The sequence below is a fragment of the Numida meleagris genome, chromosome 7, assembly GCF_002078875.1.
Source record: "Numida meleagris isolate 19003 breed g44 Domestic line chromosome 7, NumMel1.0, whole genome shotgun sequence".
Lineage (NCBI taxonomy): Eukaryota > Metazoa > Chordata > Aves > Galliformes > Numididae > Numida > Numida meleagris.
In genome coordinates, this window is record NC_034415.1 from 13181743 (window position 1) to 13202627 (window position 20885).

The window sequence follows — 20885 nt, forward strand, 5'->3', positions numbered from 1 at the left end:
TAAATACAGTAGAATAACATTCTGTGTTTAAATGCCTTAAATTGGATAAACAGTACCCCATGGGTAGAACCTATAAAAGGCCATTCCTAAAGAAGATGAAATCTAGAAGGTATTTTTAATTAAATCTTTCCAAGGACTTCATAAAAACCGGAGCCCAGCAGCAGCGTTCCATGTAGCACCGCGATGACAGCCCTGAGCTACACAGTCCAAAATGGAGGAGGCATTCTAGCACAGAACATTTTTTTTCTCCAGGTACGCACACACAAACACATCATTAGTTCAAAATCAATGCACAAATGAGAGATGTGATCAGAGCATTACATTTATTCACAGTAGCACAGAGAGCACTGCAATGAACCTAAGGCAGTTCCTGAGAGGTGGAGGAGAGCAGCGCAGCGGCGGGCAATTGATTCCTCTGAACACAGAGGAAACGGCTGCCTGCTGCTAGGTGATTATTACCAGCATTTTTTCAGAATAATGTAAGTAAGCAACATTTTAGGTAGCACTGTAATATCCACCAGGCATAGTATTTGCAAAGAGATAACAGAGCAAAACACATATCTGAGGAACCTCTGTGGTGCCCAAGGAGCGCACAGAGGTGGGGAGCTGGGTGCAGGGGGTGCTCCCTCAGCCACATGCCCGCCAGCGAGCATAGCACCACATGTAGATATGGGGTGGATAGCTGCCCTGTGCGAAAAGCAAGAGTTCTTGAACAAAAGCTATGACTTGAGACACCTCCACTGCAGCATATGGCTGCAAACAGGATCCTCACACCCCTGGAGCAATGAGTAAATATTAAATTGGTGAACAAATCCCTTTCCATATCCTGAGCAGGGTAAGGGAGGAATAGAAGGGCAATTTTAATATGGTAAGAACATCAACATGTTGCAACTGGACAGTAGAAATTCCTTTGTGACCGCATTGCTTTGGTACAACAAACAAAAAAAAATACGTAGGCCCAGCAAACGAACCTCAAACAGACCGGCAACAGGGAGGAGTCACAGGCATTTGAGACCACGTCCCTGTGGCAGGCAGCACGGCAGGAGAGGGCCAGGACCCGTGGGGTGGAGCAGGGCAGAGCCATGCAGTGCCACAGCCACTGCAGCTCTGATGCCAGGGTGTCTAGATGAGCAGCTGCACCACTCCATGCTCTGTTGAATATTTACCCCACCAGCATGTGAGCACGGCCTTTCTGCAGCCCTGTTGTTTACAGGGAGTGCTGGCCATTGTACAGGGCTGGGTAAGGGCTGTCTTTTTGGAACACACAAGAGATCACCCTAAAGCTCTGTGCTGTGTGTATAGGCGATGAGCTGAACCAAGAGTAAAGGGAGTATTGCGGAAGATACAACATTGCTTTGGGTGATCAATCCAATGAGCAGCCTAAAGCAAATCAGCACCCAGCCCCATCAAACTACAAATCTGTGAGTGGTTCCTCCTCTTCCCTGCCTCCTGCTTACTCATATACAGTGCTTTACAAGCTGCATGCACAGCTAGCATGGCTCCCCTGCCACTGATTTCTGGCTGGGCTGCAAACAGGACCTCAGCAAGGTGAGATCAATTTACACACACTCTATGCAAGCATTCAAAAATTAATGCAACTAATCTTCTGGTTTCACCTGACGGGAAGTAAATAATTGATCTTTGCAATATGAAAGCACCCAAAAGAATAAACTCAGAACTGCACACTTTCATGTGCCCCCTCATCTCCCCTTGTCAAACTTAAAACAGTCATACCCAAAGGCTGCAGGGAGATTTGAGAAACATGTGTTCTCCCTGTACAATTTAATCACGATAGGAGTAAAAGGTGGATTCTCCAAGAAGCCAGTGGCTGTGTTGAACATGAAACGGTATCACCCAAACCCCTGGCACAAGACAATGCTTGCAGGAATACATGCAGGGAGACTGGCAGTTCAGGGTATTGAAGCCTTTCCTTAATCTTTAACATGTGACCAAGGATGTACAGCCCTACAGACAAATCTTCTTGCACACCTGAAAGCCTAGTACAACTACTGATGCTCCTCACCCAAGGGGCAAGCTTGCTTTATAAACCAAACATTATTTTCCTGATTTTCCCCCCTTCTCTTGACAGCTCTCTACACTGCTATATAAACACGAGCTCCTATGAATCTGCTACAGGAGCCCACATCCCGCAATATAAAAGTCAGGTTGCTCAAGGACTGTTTCTCCATATGGGCACCGTCCCACGTGCCTGCCTGCTCCCTTCCATATGCAGCAACCCAGTGAACCAGAACTTCCATCCTTAGGATTCAGTGAGGGATATAGGAGAGAAGAACAGAAAATAAACCTACCAATTTGACACATTTTCCCTAACTTCCTCACAGTTGTCTTTGTGGCGGAAAAACAAAAAGAGCAATTCCTCCAGAACAGAACCTTGTTCAATGGCCTTAAACACAGATCATTACATCAGGTTTCAGTGACACAATGCAAGTCAGAATCTGCTGATTATGGCTAAAAGTCCGTGGTTTTTTTTATTCTTAGAATCTGTTCCACTTTGTACACCATGCACACCACCACTAATTTGTTGTGTGAATGAAATAGCTTCAATGGTCTCAGCTCAGAAAAGAATTTCTGTTTTTTGAAACTAACAAGTTTGAAGGAAAAGAAAGAAGGATTATACTTCCCTTTCTACTCAATCTGCTCGTCTGTTTTTTAAGTCTGTAAATTCCAGGTAACAGTTAATCTTTTTGTTTCATGCAGCATTGTCTTTACAGTGGGGACCAGATGCATCATACCCATCACAAAGTCCACCACCACAGGAGGAAAGTTCTCTAAACCCTGCAAAAAACCACAGTGTTTCAAACCTGAACTGTGTACTTAATACATCATACTCAACTGCACGTTGCAGGAATTATCCTGCTCTTCACTGAAAAGGGGTCGGCTTTCCCTCTTACCTTATGAGGGGGGACGTTACGCTCGTACTTGGACTCCAAGTAGTATTTGAGCAAAGGATGATGGAGAACCTTTGTATAGCTGTGACATTATCTTTTACCAAATGCACTCAAGAGTAAATTTTGCATTTTACTACAGCATTGCACGTTACAGAGCATAGCAATGGTTTCAGGAGAAAACCATGCTTTCTTAATATCTATCCCCAACTTTTCCTTCATTTGCCTCAGGCCCTGTCTCCAGCTCAGACAATGAATAATTCCTTTGTCTTTTTGCACTGTTCATATCTTGAAGATACTATTGATTAGGAATAAGTCCTTCAGGTCTTTCCTCATTCTATACATTTCTTGGTATAATTTCCACCAAGTTGTTTGTTTTTTTCTGTAGAAAATGCTTTCTCCTCCTGCCCTTCCACCTTCTTTCCAAAAGAGGGAACAGGGGAGATAGAACTGTTAATGCTCCTCTGCTTACACTGGTATTTCTGTTAGCCTGAGCCTTAATAATGGCAACAGTTCGCATCTAACTGTGACTCCAGGCTTGCTGATTCTGCCTTCTCAGGCTCATGGTAACCTGCAACAATTGCTTTAGAAGAAAAATTTCTCTTAAAACTTCCTTAGAAACAGCACACTAGTAAAATCTCTCTTACAAACAAAACAAAACAAATTCCTCTTTGTTTTAAGAGAATTTATAGTAACACTCTTCATCACCATTCTGCCAGTTCATCCCTTAGCAACAGCCTTGCTGCAGCCCCGTTGGACAGATGAATACATTTTATTTATATTACTATTTTACATATACAGTTCTGGGAGGAATACCACAGACTAACAATCAGTTACTCTTCTTTTGTTTTGCAACATACAGAGTTCTCCCCATTTGAGCTTTATTTAAAGTATTCTTTCTTCTTTAACCTTGATTATTATCTTTCTTGGTCATACCCTGTATTCTCAGTATAATCACAATCTTTCCCATCTCAATCCCCCCTTTACCCTCTGCCTTTTGCTCCCACTGAGCATTCACTCCTGTGAATGAAAGAGATTGAGTCAGATGAAAGATAGGGTTGCATTTTCTTCTGTTTTTCTTATTATTTTATCAAAAGCTTATCATTTTCTCCAAGAATTGAAGTGGCACTAAGTATTGTCAAAGGCTAAGAGTAGTTTATCACATTTTCACCTCAACATATTACAATTCACTTGCATGCCATCTACTTTTAGCACATTTTAAATAACATATTCTATGCCCTGAACAATGTCCTGGAATGACATCAGCATCTCCAGCAGACATATCTACCTCAGTGCCTGTGCATCTCTGCCTGTAATATCCTGTGCTGTGCATCCCTTTGCAGCCTCAGCATTTCTCCTGGAGCATCTCCTGCAGACTGCACTTTCATTGCAGTATGTCATAGAACAGATTCTTTCCTTTTGGACAACCTCAGCCCCATTTCCCTGCAGTCAGAGGCTGCATCACCCCAAGCATGCAGTTTCTTGGCCACAGGGCACTCTGTCACAGAACTCATGTTTTGCCTCTCTTGGGAATGAGAAAAAGTGCCATTTTGCCTTCAGTACTATGTAGGATTTGCCAACAAGTTAGCCAAAGGGGAACTAAAAGCAAACAAATCCCAAGGCTATTTGGAAGCCTCAGTTTCCTCCTCAGGTTCTGGCTGGTATCTTCTTTGCACAGCTTCACAAACACACTTTGAGATTTTGGCATATCTGTGCTCATACGTAAAACAAGGACTGCCTGTCCCCCTGCCATTTTAACAGCAAAGACAGATACAAAAATTTTGGTTTCTATAAAACAGCTATCCCATACAGTGAGGCATAGTTTTGTGGATGTTCTTTTTATTTATTTTTAGCATCCCAAATTGCTACAAAAATATTAACATGCACCATAAGGTGGCTTTTTTTCACTATAATATTATAAAACACTTCTGTCCCTTTGCATGAATGTTTTAAGTGGCCTGTCTTGGCAAGAACCTGCCTCTGGCAGTTATCGCCTTACACCTAGGATATGCTACTGGAAGTGCTAATGGCTCACATTCCTGTCTGACCATTGGATCTCCAGAAAGAAAATAGTAAAAAAAATATGGTCAAAAGGTTGTTTGTTTGTTTGTTTTAAAGGGGGAAAAAGTGCATTTGTTGAATAATTCAAGTATTTGTTTGTCTACAGAGATACAAAGATTTGTTTTAACAGCAGTAATACTGTGTGCTGAGAACATCAGTCATTTGCAGATGGGGGGAATCGGATGTGTCAGCCCAGCATCTGTAAAGCACTCGCTGTGAGTTCAAACACGTTATCCCTTGGAAGACTGCTATACCTGAGAGAAGTTTCTGTTTGTAATCTCAAAGAACAGGAAGACCCTGGTGCTAATAGTTACACACATACTGTCCCAGCAGAAGGCACTATTTTCATGTATTTTGCTTAGGTTTCTGCTTGCTTTATACTAAAACATAACATGAATGGTGAACAAAGTGGTTATTTAAAGGAAATATTCTTAGATGATCAGACTCATAAATCAAACTGCAGCAGGGAACTGTGTAAAAGCAAAGGAGAACACAGTGCTGGTGGCAGCAGCCCTATGTCCCACAGTGCTACAGCCCCTGGGATTGCCCATCCTCATGCAGCATCACTCTGCCAGGGCACTAACATGATCTCGTTATTATCCTCAGATTAATTATTTACTCTTTTCTCATCTTAAAACTACACCAACAGTCTTGTAGCAGTATCCTTCAGCTCACATATTACTGGAGGTCACTAAGAGGTGCTGGAGGAGCTGTAGAGTCTGTGTTACTGTGCAACAGCCAGCAAGCGTCTCCCTAGGTGAGTCCATCCCAGCTCACTGCCCACGCACGCAGCAATGCTGGCTGACAGGTAGCTCCCTTCCTCCTGTCCAAACAGGAGGCTGCTGTGCTCCAATTGCTGATGCCATGCATGCGGCTTTGGTGCACCAGCTACACTGAAAGCACAAAGGGAAAATCCACCAGCACAGATTGGTTCAGTTGATATTTTTAGCAGAAAGCAGTGATTTGTTCCATCACCCTGCCACAAAATAACACGGTCACGTCATACACCAGCTTACCCAGAGGCAGCGGGCTCTCGTTAAAGCCTTCTGAAAGGGAAATGGCTCAGCGCATGGCGTGGTCCTGGTGTCTCCTGCACTGCCTCCAGACTGACTCTCAGGTTAGCTGAAGTGTTGTCTGCTGTTGGCGAGATCTGCTAATGAGCCTGTGCAAAAATTGAGCAATGAGATCCTATGATCCTTGTCCATTGTTATAGGTTTTTTGAAGCTTTGATTCTTGCCATCAATATTAAAAACCACAGTAGCATTAAAATCACTTCATTTTCACAGTAGCTTTTGCAGTGCATATATATATGCAAGTTAGAAATTTGTAGTGCATCTATCTAATGTTTGGTAGCTTGATACATGTTTTCTATTAGTCTCTGGCAAACTAGCCTTAAAAAGTTGGCAACTTACTTTCTAGGCATTTTAAGAAAAATCAAACAATTCAATCACACATCTGTAAAATAATTCAGGACTGAATGGAAAACTTCACAGCTCATCCATAAGAGATACCAACAGCAGAGAAATAGCTACAGGGAAGGATAAGCCTATTCCTGGAAAGGAACTCCTTGTGTTTCCATTAGAGATCTCAAATTCATTCAGATGCCAGTGATGAAGTGTTTGGCTTTAGAGCCAATATCTAGAAATCCATGTTTTACTAGTTGTACCACTAAAAAGTAGAAAGTTAATAGATTAAATGCATCTGTTTAATTATGCATAAGAGAGAGCATGTCCTGCTCATGGGCTGGAAGCACCACTTCAGGGTTCATTCTGCCAAAAACCCAATTAAGGTGTGTTTAAAGCCTTCATACAGGAAGGCAAGCAGATGATAGGTGTAGGCTGATTCTACGCACAACTCAGAGACTTGCACCGCTACATGTAAAGATTGCTTTTATCTGATGGTAGGAGCATCCATACAAAAGCAGGTCAAGCAGTAGTAAGATTACAGCTTGATTAGTTACAGAAGAATTTGTCTTTTTTTAATTATTTTTTACTTCTAAAGCAGAACTTTTTGGTGTGCCAACTGCAAGCCAAATATTATCTACAAGACAAAAGGAATATTTTGGCTAGCAGTCTCTTACTCTCTTTTGAATGTCAGCACATGTCCCCCTGGCAGATTCCAGAAATCTAGGAGCTACCAGATGGCTGCGTAACAGCAGTGCCCAAAACATGCTCTGAAGGTTAAAGAATCACTACAGAAGACAATGAGTGGGCATTTCCAACACCAACTTGCAGTCACTGCGTTTTTTTGGGCTGGATATCCAAGAACATCCCCTGGAACCGAGCACAGCCCAGTCTGGTGCAACACAGCTCTGCACAGAGCTTGCTGCAGATACTGTTCAAGATGTATATAAAACAGTGCCATATTTTAGAAGAGCTGATTTTAAAATCAATGTAATAGAAATGAATAGAAAATACCAAGAATAATTTCTTGCAGTGTTTTCCTTTGGGAATGCTTTATCTCCACATACAATGCTCATTTGGGTTTTGAAACTTCAGCACAGGGGTTTTCTCTATTCTTAATTAGGCATTTTACATATCCCCTCTTCTAAACCTATACTCAACTTATTTTATAGCTAAGATTTTTTTATGTTGATTTTTTCTTTGCCTTCTTCAGTATTTTTCCCACTTAAAAGCAGAATTACAAGAAGTGTTCCCAGTTACAGGTGCACAGTTCAGCCGTCAGGGATATGCAGATAAGAAATTATCCACAGTTTCAAGTTTTTCCTCATCTAGTCTGTTCTACTGTACCAAACCTTGCCTGACAATGGTATTTTTATGAAAGCTTAGCTCCTGTCAGCAGAACCTCATTGATTTAGGAGATGTGCTATAAGTGATTATTTATATTCAGAATTTCTAAGAAAAGAAAACATTATTTAGGAAAACGGTATAAGACAACATGAAATATTCTTTGGGAGACAGCAACAGGACAAGGGCTACAGTCAGAAGACACAGTTTGTATATAAAAATAAGGAGTTTCCTAAACAAAGCAGAGGACTGGATGCTGAGCAAGGCAGAACCAGGTCCGTGTGTTCGGCACAGGACAGTAGCAGTGCCGCAGCCACTCAAGGCCCTGCACAGGAGCATGCATGGGGATGCGGGCACACAGACAACAAGGCACCAAGCACACATGCCACTCCTCAGGGTCATGTCTTTGGGGCTGCCCAAGCCTGTGGAAGCAGTTGTCCTTCCATAGGGACCAGCAGTTTGCTGAGCATGCACTTGTATGTCCTGCAGACAGCAGCACCCATGCAGCCACACCTCCCCACTTCGTGCATCAGTTCAATGCCATATTGCTCTCTAACTTTCCTGGGTGACACCTTCATACTGACTGGGACTGCTCCAGACTGATCAAGGCAAACAGGATTATTCAAGATAATTAACATTTCTATAGGGCACCGACAATTACACACAGATTTGAAACCCAGCATACAAAAGAGCGGCATCAATTACCATTCTAGGAGGATTCTCGTTCATTACTATGTTTACTTGCAAACATAAAATTAGTGATGCCTGGATTAAGATTAGAAATAACACGAGTTGCTGTCACAGATAAAATCCCTTCAAGTATATTTCACGAACAATGCATGCAATATGTCTTAAAATAGAGAAAATAATTTTTAAAAAGGTAGCATCACAGATAATCTAATGGAGAGTATGTTTTCATTAATACTAGAAACACAGCTACACAGAATAGAGAAAAGGCATGGTCTATTTAGATTGCTTGCCAGCAATATACTTTAAAAACAGAGGAGAGGCAATAATCTGTAGAACAAGGTACAGTATTTAAATGACAATTAAAATGTGTGTCACTTCTCTTATTAGTTGCAAATTATGTAATTCAGAATATTTTTTTACCCCTCGAAAATGACCAGCATAAGGTTGGTAAGAAGAGTCTGCTGTCTCATAAAACTGTATTTGAATAGTAAAATTGTGTTTAATTGTTAAAAGTCAATTAAAAGATAATTTTCCTGTATACCAGAAGTTACGGGAATACAGTGTACAAAGGCATCAAAGTTGTATTTCAGCCCTGCAAAGACAGTACTTCTTCCCATACTTTCAGACTGATATGGCAGTAATCCAACTATTGGGATTAAAAAAAGATTTAAAAAACACACCAAAAAATCATCGTCAAAATGTAATTCTAAGTAAGAGAAAAAAAATCCTATCAGCAGTATTTAGTAAGTCAAAGCAACAAAGAGGGGCCCAGTGAATTGGAGACTTGTTCAAGGTGCATGTGCTGTGGTTCCTTCCAACAAAATCCCCACAAGCAGAGGACAGTAACTGCAGGCAGCCCACCACACTCAGATGGGATACATCGCTAGGACTAATTAATATGATTGGAAAAATTTTTAAAATAGGGTTTTAATTGAAATCTATTCACTTAACCCCTTGGAAAACAGCATATATTCTTCTTCAAGCCCAGTCCCAAACCAAAGCCACAGCAACTCAGTGCTGGATCCCAGGAGGACCCATTCACGCAGTCTGAGAACACCATAAATTCCCTACTGCTGCAGGCTTCCACCCTGCCCAGCTCAGCTTCACCGGTGCCCAGCAGGTTCACTGATTTCAGCCTTCCTCTAAGGCAGGTGTGGACTCCTTCAGAGACTTCACTCTGGTAACAGCAATCAATGGTATAGCTCTGAGGGCTGGGACTGTAGTGGCCAGCAGTTTTCAGTATTGTGGATAAACAAATAATGAAAAAAGCACAATTGCCTTTTTCTTAGCATTTGCTAAGGTCTTGGATTTTCTTCCTGTCACCATGTTGATAGTAATTGATGTAATTCCTGCCATGCTGTGTCATGCTAAGCCCAGCAGCAGCATGACAGAGCCAGTAGAGGCAACAAACACCACTGAAGCAGAAAAGGACCTGTACATCCCACAGCACCGATCTGGGGGTCTGCTACCTAGAACCCTATTTTAGTTAGTTACTGTCTGTGTTGTAGTGCTACTGTGAAGGAGCCACAGCAAGAGCCATAAGTCAGACCCATTTCTGAAGAGGAAGTGGTGGGGAGGGGCAAACTTTAATATTTCAATTCTAGACCTAAATTTAGACCACAACAAGTTTTAAGAGAATTCTTAAGCTAGTGAGCTGAGTTCTTTCTCACCTCCTCTTGTTTACAGTCTCTTAGACTGGGATCCCACACTACCAGTGTCACCCAGAATGTCATTTTTTTTCTCTTGGCAAGTAAGCACATGCGAAAGAAAAGGCATTACATTTATAATGACAGTGACAGAACCTGCTAACGTAGTTTTTACCAGGATTCAAAGGGACAACGCCAGCTTTCCAACATAAACCACAATGTCTCTGAGCTTCACATGTGTTCTTCCACCCTGCCGAACCCATTTTAAAATGGAGAATTGCCATAATTTAATATTAGACTATTTCACAGTACCATTCAAGTTCAGAACAGGAAAAAAAAAACAACCATTAAAAGCAGTGAAATAAATCAAATGAATCATCTGAAAATAAAATTAGGGCATAAATAAAACAAAAGCAAGGCCAGGAACAGACAGACCGTCTCCTCCCTCCCTCTTGGGACAGATTTCCTTCAGCACAGCTTCAGTCTCTCACTGTGACATTTCCCGGGCTCCCAGGGCCTGGCAGCACCCAGAGCCATGTGAGGAAGCTGGAGGCACTGCTCAGCATTTGCATAGCAGAAGGCGTGAGGACAGCCACATTCCTACAACACTGGGTCCCTGTTGTGTAATGGGAGGAATGTTTTAATCGTTGCTTTAAAGTATGATTAATTTTCATGCATTTTTTTTGCTTCTTTCTGAACGTCAGAATGCTTCTCCTCAGTACTGGCTCTCACTCCTGACTCAGTTTCCCACCTTCCAGCACTCATGGGTTGGGAAAGTTCCTACTGGCACAAAGGGAAGGTCTAGGGGCTCCTCCTCCTTGCCTGGGTACACACTTGGGTTCGGGAGGGAATAGGTCTGGAGTACATCAGCAAAATGCAATAGTAACATGATAATTTTGGGGGGAGGGGAATAGAGAGAAAAAGAGCTGTGCCAAGGCAGTCCTGAAAGGAGCAAACTTCTCTTCCTGGTAAAGGAAACCAAAGGTTGTTGCTCCCACATAACAAGGATAACATTTTTAACATTCTCTTTCTCAATAATAGCACCTAAATTCTCTCAGGATTCGATGTTTATGCTCAGGAAAATCAATTTTCCGCTTTTATTAAAAAATTATGTACAGTAAATTGCTGCTACAACACAATCTACACTGTTTAACATACTCTGCTTTGATTTACTGTTCCATCCATAATCTGCTGATGATTAAGCTTCTCAAAAACAATCCGCTAGCCTTTCTAAGTGATATCAAGTTGTTTGTTTTTAATCTGCTGAAAATCATCCTGTAGACAGATGCATTATTGAAGAATTACATTTTAATTTATTTTCATGCAGTGCCCGTGATGGGCATTTGGATTAACAGAGTATGATAATGGTTCTTTATGCCTGTATCTATTCAAATCAGAAATTACCTGCACACACTGTCTCTGATGGTGGTCAAAAATTGTACAAAGAACTGAGAATAGTGCTTCTTAATATCACACAGCTCCGCGCTCATCAATGAGTCTTTTTCTGTTCTAATGCTTTTGTCATGTATATGAAAGTCATTATGTAGTTTAGAAAACAGGAGATGAAGTGAAAGAGGAAGATCAGGGACCTGGGATGCATTAATATTCTACCAGCGTCAAAGATATTTCCCTCGAGGGGCTCCTACAGGCCACACTGTTATTACAGTGCCTATCCATTATCTTGTGCTGTACTTGGTATTAAGACAATAATGGAGAGAATAGGATTATGTGCAGATGATAGGAAATGCGAAGGCAATTCAGCAAGATAGGAAATGAATGGAGACATGATTCTTTCATCGAAGCTCAGGATGGTATAGCATACGGTAAGGAAGAAGATAAATGAAGCAAAATGAAATCTTTACAGGTTAGCTAGGGTAAAATGAGTGTTTACATAGAATCCAACGAGTTTAACCTTTTTGATACAGAATATTGCAGCATCTTTCTTTAACGCACCAGTGTATATTCCTTCAGAGGTCTGTTTTGATCTGAAAGCTTACTCTATGTGCATGGGGAAAGGACCAGTATTAATTCCATAGAAGTGGCCTTATACAGTTGATAATTCTTTTATTCATGGCAAGAAAGGACTTCTGTATTTCAAATCCTTCCTCCTGCTACACAAACAAACACAATAAAATCCAAACAGCAGTAATGAAGGAGCAAGCAAACCTGAGCTGCGGATCCCCTTGCTGAATGCTCAGGCCGCTTCACTACTGCACACCTTTTAATTCCTCCAGCCAAGCCTGTGCTGACACCAAGTAACATAGGCTCATTGTCTTCGGATGCCAGCAATGCATTACAGTGGTGATGAACAAAGACAGAACCAGACTGTGTCATTTACAGACGTTTCTCTGGCTTATGTCTGTCGTACTTCTTTAATTAGGATAAATCACACACACGCGCTTGTTATAAGAGCACAATGCCAAGAGGGATCATTGCCATTCCCTACAGCATGATATCATGTCATTCCTTTCAGGGGGCGCTCAGAGGCCTCTCCACAGCGGTCGGAGCCCACTGTGCCAGTGGCAGCAGGGCACGCTGCCCAGGGCTCGGCCGGCACAGCCGCCGCCAGCCTGCGCCCTGCAGTCGCACCCAGCGCTGCCAGGCGAGGATGCCGCTCTCACACCGAGCACAGCTCCACACACTGAAGCCCTCACGCCATCACACACTGCACGATTTCCTCGCAGGCCCGGCCCCGCGGCGTGGGCGGCCGCCAGCGCGGCTCCATGCTGCTCTCTGCTGTCTCTGCTCACCAGCTTTCGTGCTTCTCCCTTTGTCGTGGCCTGCTGCTCGGCCGTCATGGCTTGGGTGTCAGCGTGCCTTGGCCGGCACTGCTGCTGTCCGTGCTGTTGGTTGCTAATCCTGCCCCGGAATACACCCGTGAATTTGCCAAAAAAATTCACATAAATACAGGAAGGTGATAGCCGCAGCGGAACTGCTGTGGAGCACCCCTGTGCACTCCTGTTGCTGCCCCCGGGGGTTCTATGTTTGTCCCCTCACACTGGGAGACACCAGTACCCCCCAAAATACTGCCAAAAAACTGCAGAGAAAACTGCCCACAAAGGAGCTACAGAACAAACTTCATTGTAGGGCTGGCTGCTGACTTGAAGAAGAGCATTTATAACCCTGTTTTAATGTTGCTTAACATAGTGGACACTTATTTACAGAAACGTCTCATTATCATAGAATCTTTTGAGTTGGAAGGGACCCTTAAAGTCCATCTAGTCCCACTCCCCTACAACAAACAGGAACACCCACAGCTCGATCAGGTTGCTCAGAGCCCCATCCAGCCTTACTTCAATGTCTCCAAGGACGGGGCATCCACCACCTCTCTGAGCAACCTGTGCCATTGCTTCACCACCCTCACTGTAAAAAACTTTATATCCAGTCTAAATCTCCCCTCTTCTAATTTGAAATCATTTCCCCTTGTCCTATCACAACAGACTCTGATAACGAGCCTGTCCCCTTCTTTCTTATAGACCCCCTCTAGGTATTGAAATGCCACTCTCAGGTCTCCCTGGAGCCTTCTCTTCTCCAGGCTGAACTGCTCCAGCTCACTCTCTGTCCACATAGGAAAGGTTTTCCATTCCTTGGATCACTTTTGTGGCCCTCTAGACACTCTCCAGCAGGTCCATGTCTCTCCTGTACTGAGGACTCCACATTTGGACACATTAGTCAAGGTGACGTCTCATCAGCACAGAGGGGGAGGATCACCTCCTTCGTCCTGCTGACCACGCTTCTTTTGACGTAGCCCAGGATACGATGGCTTTCTGAGCTGCAAGAGCACATTGCTGGCTCATGTCCAGCTTGCCATCCACCAGTACCCCCAGGTCCTTTTCAGCAGGGCTGCGCTCTATCCTTACAATCCCCAGCTTGTATTGATGATTATGTTTTGAATTAAGTAAGCCATGGGTCTACACTGTCCCATAGTAACACATGAAGGCAATAGCAGACAACAGTACATTATATCCTTTTGTCACCTCAATCTCATGCAACGCTACCAGCTTTTATGTTACCAAGAGGAGTAAACAGGAGCAGTGGGTTTAACCAGCCTGTGCCCCTCACTGCTGGTACAGACCCTGAGCACAGAACTCAAAGCTCCCATGAGCAAGAAGCTTCCCAAAGCCCTGCAGCTCTCACCTGTGCTGCAGGCCCCATTCCAGCAACATGGCAGAAGGATACAGTTTGCTCTCACAAGGAAATTCTAAGCTTGAGGCTATTTTCTTGCTCACTTCCCCCAAGGAACATGTATGTAGGCTAGAGAGTTGAGGTTTATGGGGAGAGGCAATATCTTTTATAGACCAGCTATTAGAGTTGGGGGAAAAATAGACAAGCAAATAAGCCATTGTTTAGGTCTGAAACAGAGGTTGCAAACTGCAGTAAAAGCATGTTGGTAAGATGTGCTCTGGGATGAAATTATTATGCTATCAATTAGATGATATGAGAGGAAAGGACAACTAGCACCTCGGAGCAGCAGGCAGCTCCAGCATGGGGAGCCACATGCAGGTCACTCATTCCAGTGGGACAGAGAAGTGAGAGACAGATAAACGAGACAGCAGTTGAATGTAATTGAAAAGTTAGCAGGAAGGGAATGGAAATGACAGTATGTCATCAGCCCCTCTGTTGGGTCCTGCTATAAAGTATCTTCACTTGCAAGTTTTCTCTTGGGTTGTTTTGTAAATCTGCTTTGAACACCAGAATACCAGAGCAGGCAGATTATTTTCTGAAAATGTTTATCCTGTAATAATGGTGTTCCTGTACCTTAGTGAAAAATACTTTACCTATGAGCTGCAGATCAGCTGTTTGATCTTTTCTGCTTTGCCTAATACGTTCAAAAGCATTACAGACATTGCTATAAAGTCAATTCCCATACCCCTATGGAAAAGATTGTAACTTTAAATAAAAAATAACTTCTTCTGTAATAATTAAGAGATAAAGTTTCACATAAATGTAATAATATTGGTCATGAAATGAATGCCCTCTTTTACTTTCCTCTGTTACAAAACAGAGATGCATTATGTATGCCATGAGAATGATTCCATTTCTAGACAAAGAGTTCAGAATGCCTTTTTGAGTGTGAAATAATCACTAAAACACAAAGTATTCCCTAATTCAACTGTGCCTACCAACTTGCTGCATTTCAAGCCTGGAGGAAGGATAAAAATGCTTGGAAACACAGAGTGGGTAGAAAAATAATCCTTTGGATTACAGAAATTTGGCCAAGTCTAGCCTACAACAGGGATCCAGCTTTGTTTTATTTGATCCAGCAGACATTAAACGTCACCTTTCTGCTGACTCCAGCAACATCCAGGTCTGACCCATCACCTCATTAACACAATTCCAGCATTTCCAAGCATCCAGCCTCTGTGGGCAGAGCTGTCCATAACAAATGGCCAATATCTGTAACCAATTCCCTTAGCTATACAGTACATTAAAAGTGAATTACAAACTGCATTTATTAAAACAGCTAACAAGGCCAACAAAAAAGCAGAACTTCAAGATGAAGCATGCTTTATCAGGCATGTTTCACTCCTGCTAACATGCATCTGGTTCACAGAGAGCACACTATTAGTCTGGTGCACCTGATCTGACACTCCCACTTGCACTAATTTCTCCCCTAAAACCACAAAGAGCACTGGCTGCAGCACAGCCCATCCAGCAGTGCCCTGAGAGCCCCTGCCAGTGTCTGCAATCCAATTCCACAGCCAACATCAAGCTGATGGCCCTCAGACTGCCCCAGATGGGAGCTGCAGATAGTTGGGGGCAATGGTACCTCAGTTCTGAACCCTATTAGTTAAGGCCCACTCACTTCTGCCCATCAAAAGAATTTAAGGGGATTTTTTTTTTTTTTTTTTGCAGATATCTTTTTGCAGATCTAAAATCAGGCTGTATTTTGGTAGACATCATTTACCCTCCTCTGAAAGACAACATTTTCCTTGGCAGGTGACAAGCACCACCTCCACATTCTACTGTAGATGCTGCTAATTAAACCACAGTGAAATTCAGATAATTAGCAACCTTTTCTAACACGGCAGGTTACTTATTCTAAACCTTTTTTCCAGATGAAATGGTATTCAAGACATTTTAAAAATCTACTCATTTCCAGGCTCTTAAATGTATTTTCCATTCTAACAGGAAGAAAAAAAAGAAAAACACAGAACAAATCATATAGGATACTGAAAACAGAGGAAGCATTTATCACCAGTGTTTGTTTGCATTTTGCTATGTCTGACCATGTGAATACTAAGAAGAATGTGTTCAATCTTTCACCAAAGATGGTCTCTCATCGTAATGATACAGTCTTTTTATTACATTTTAAAAATAAAAGTAGATTTTAAATCCAGTTCAATGCCTGTATCTTTGGCAGAGATTCTTTTTAACTTTCAGCAATGCATTATAGTACCAAAGTTTGGTATGCTGTGGATGCTCTAATACTGTATTATTGTATTATGTAAAATAAACACACATTGCTGATAACTCTGATGAAGTGGAATTGTTTATATTGAGGATTAACGTAAAGGTGGCATAATTACTTAAATGGATGCACCCAGCCAAAGCTAAGAACATTTCAGAGTAAAAAAGAAGTTGTAAATGAGGAGTTTTGTTTCCAGGTCTTGCATAAAGGGACTGCCCACACCTGGCTTCTAACTCTAGAATATCTATGGCTATTGGTCACAACAGTGGTCATCACAGAGAATACAAAAAACTCTTTCCCTTTTTTCTCCTGAATTGCAACAACTGTCCCCTCATTCCCTTCCAGTCACTCTCTACAGCATTCAACAGGGCTGACTGAAAAGGATGCACATTAGGGCAGGGCTGCCTGAGCTGCTGGGCTGCAGGACCACAGCTGACCCTCACTCAGTACGCTGCACTTCATCCCAGAACTGGGCAGCATGGCTGCAACTTTTGCCTTCTGCTGCCTACAGCCTTTGAACACCCCTAATTACAATGAGTCAGCTGTTCCTCTTCTTCCTTCCATACATGCCTCTAATCACACTTCTCCTTCATCAAGCTGGGAGCTCTGCAGGGGTTAACCCTGAAAAATTTTACAGTAAAGGCAGCATTTATTGTAGTGACAATTACAGAAAGAGAAAAAGCAATTTCATCTGTTATGTGGCTCACAGTTTCATTAATGCCATACACTTTTAGTCGACTTGTTATGCATTAACTCAAAAAGACATGGTACGCAAACACTGCTGAAATAAAAAATAAAGAAATAACACAGGGCAAACTTTAACTTCTCAAATACAGGCTTAATTCTTCAAATACCAGTAATGCTTTTATTTGGCAGCTTTATTAGCGTCCTAAGCTTCAGGCTAAACTTGCTATAAAGTAAACTGCTCAAATGAGGCTGCAGAAACAAGAAAAAATTAAACAGACCTGCAAAGAATTTCTTGCTTCTCTTGTTGTAGCAGGGAACTCTGCTCCTAGTGCTTCCGTAACCTTATGTGTGATGACAAAAGGAACTTAGATGAAAGGCAATGCATCACGGCAGCAGTGGCTGTGCGGTGACACAGATCTTCCAACATTCAGAGATGCTTCTGGGATTTTGCTGGTATTGTCACCATGCTAGGCAAAGTTCCTGTGCAGATATAAAGATATAAAATGGGCATCATTTTATATCTTTAGCCTTCGGAAACAAAAAAAAGCACAGATGATAGATTGCATAAAGACTAATCACAGAAAATATTTTTGTTGACCCTCAAGTCCGAAAATCCCAGAGTTTGGAATTTTGGATTAAAAAAAAAGTCTCTGGTGTTGCCCAACATGTGAACAAATATGAAACACTTGTTCTGAGGCTTTCCAAGTGTTTCTGGGCAATGCAGCAGCAAATAATGAATTATCTGCTACACCATGGGATCAGGATGATCAGGATGTATACGGGCAGTTTATGAACCACTTTACATCTATCACGTCACATGGTTACATGAAAACCCACATCAAGTTAAAGGTATGACTACAGTTTAAATAAAGCTTGTACCATACATCTATGTCTAGTGGTTTTTCTACAAGAAGTCACTCAGGAAAGTTTAGATAAATCAGCTAAACCCATGATAATAATACATGTAAGTTAAAATGCATTAAATTCCTGTGTGGATATTCCCACTGAGAAGTGGTCTGACTTTACTGTAAAAGAGGATTAAGCTACCATGAACTGAGGCCATTCTCCTTCAGAATTAGATCATCCACAGAGGAGCTTAAAGCCCTCTAGCTTTGGTGTGCTTACCTCACACTTTTCATTCATCTGGATTTTCTTACAATTGGAACAATCCTTGGTTAAATAAAAATCTCCCCTCTTGTATAATTCTGGTTGATATTACAATGCATTACCTGGTTACTTGGATCAAAAATGTCTTGTGAAAAATACAAAATAAAAAACCAGCTAAAGCTGTTTTGCAAGTAGCAGAAACAGAGACATCCTTTTGTAGAGGAAAATGACAGCAGCATAGCCTGAGCCTTGGGCTCTTGACAGATCACCGACTACAGTGTTGGACTCTGCTTTTCCTAATCTTGAAAAGGAAACAAACAAAGAAACACAACTTTACATCAATCTTACATCCCATCTGAAAGGATCTCTTTAAATAGAAAAAGACAGGCAAACAAGGCAGCCTCGTGGGACAAGGTTGCAATGGGAAGCATTTGGCAACTTTGTCCTCTAGAAGGAAGAATGGGGCAGGCACAGCACTGGGTGCCCCTTGTCACCAAGCAGAGGATACATTTTTAGAGGTTAAATAAGATGCACTCTGAAATTTACCCATCCCAGGCTCACAGATGAAATGCTAACTAATGAACAAGGAAGAGCAAATACTTTCACAGCCTGTTACCAACTCAGGTGTTAGTTCATCCGAAAATTTTTCTATGACTGAAAGAAAGTGGATGCAATTCATGTAGCAAACAAATACAAAGAAAATAAAGTAAAAAATTATTAAGCAAATATTCCCCTTGATTGCTAAATAGCAGTTTGGCTTTAAATGTATCAGGGAACAGAGAGCACTAATAATGATGCAAAAAAATATATATAGTTTTATTTTAAACACCAACTTCATGTAGTTTGCTCCATAGCAGACATAGACACATATCTGTAATATATATTTTGAACCAACATATCCATTGCTGCTCCTTACAGACCTGAGCTACAAACAGTGATAGTGGGAAAGTTTGAGAGAAATCTAACAAAGTCAGAGCTCCCATACTTCATTTTTTCTTATTTCTTTGTTTGCCTTCATTATTCCTTGGCTTTCTCAAAGCCTAAGAGAAAGGATGTGGTTGCCCAAAGAGACCCGCAGCTGCCAGCCCCACTGCTGGCCCCACACCTGCAACCCAGATACCAGCTACAGTTGCAGCTCCGAGCTCTGCTGCCAGCAGTTCCAAAGGAGTGCGTAGAATCTGCTGTTACTTCAGATCCAATCTGGTTATTTTCATCTCCATGCATCTCCACGCAATCAGTAACAAGTTTAGGTTCCTGCAGACCGGAGCCTTACAACACTTCACCAAGGAAAACCTGGGTTATTTCTCTGATCTTGTGGATGGCACTCTGAACTACGTCAGGCTAAATGAGAGTCAGATTTGAGACAATAATCTGGCATATATTATGCCAGATATTTATATATTATATTATTATTATATAATTATATATTGTTCATGAACTAAGGAATACACTGCGTTCATAGAATCATAGAATCATAGAATTAGCTAGCTTGGAAAAGACCTACAAGATCACCCAGTCCAACCATCCACCTACCACCAACATAACCCCACTAAACCAGGTCTCTCAACGCTATATCTAAACGTTTCTTGAACACCTCCAGGGACGGCAACTGATAGAATGTTCTAAAATGGCTCAATCATTTGCAAGAAAACAGGCAATCCTGATGCTTTTTCTGACAGGGCTCTCCTTCACTAATGCACAAGCCAAGCCAGAAAAGGCACTCCTAAAACCCCAAAAATATAAGACCTTTCATATTAGCTTTTGTATTAGCTTTTCATATTCCTTGTGAGTTTCCCAACATATGGACCCAACATGCTGGGATTACAGTTTGAGCTGCACTGCCTTAATTTATTTCTTTATAAAGGTGTATTTGATCTATATAGCTGAAAAATTCTGCACGCAACGACTCTCTGGAGAGCAGACTCCATTGGTCTGAAACTTGTCACAACTCTGTCACCCTGTGCCTCTGTCTGACCCGATCTGACTCCTTCCATGTCTGCAGATCCCCTTGGCATCCCTCCCACCATCCTGCAATCAGGCATCCTAAGGGACAGTGAAAGAGCTCTCCCTGGAAGGAAACAGCTCCCTCTCCCAGAAGGAGACCCTGTGAGCCACAAGGGTTCAAGATCCATACCTCTCAACCTCTGTTGGCCTATGCTGTCAATGGGTCTTTAAACAGGACCAACCTGAGATGTTCAGCCTAAACCACTGAACTTACGCATTCCAGGTTCTTCTGTCTGGCACAGCCTGAACCTCCTGCATCACAAAGAAACGTTACTTGAGGGCATGTACATCTGCAGCCATACAGTTCATACTTCTCTAGCAAAATTCTCTCCAACATCTGCACCACTCTATGATTATCTGAATGCCATTCAATCTACCTCTAACTTGAGTTGCCTAAGTATATTTGCATGTATATTGTAAGCATTATACTAAATGAGATGGGACTGCCTGCGTAATCATGCCATGACTTCCCCTTAGGGAAGCCTGGTAAAATTATGTTCCATTACATTTGTAAAATACTACCCATTAAAAGCAGGAATAAAACTTTTATGTTCATGTGAAACAAAGCAGAAAAGATTCTCCACCCTTTAACTTATATCAATTTTGATATGAAAGAAGCATTTTC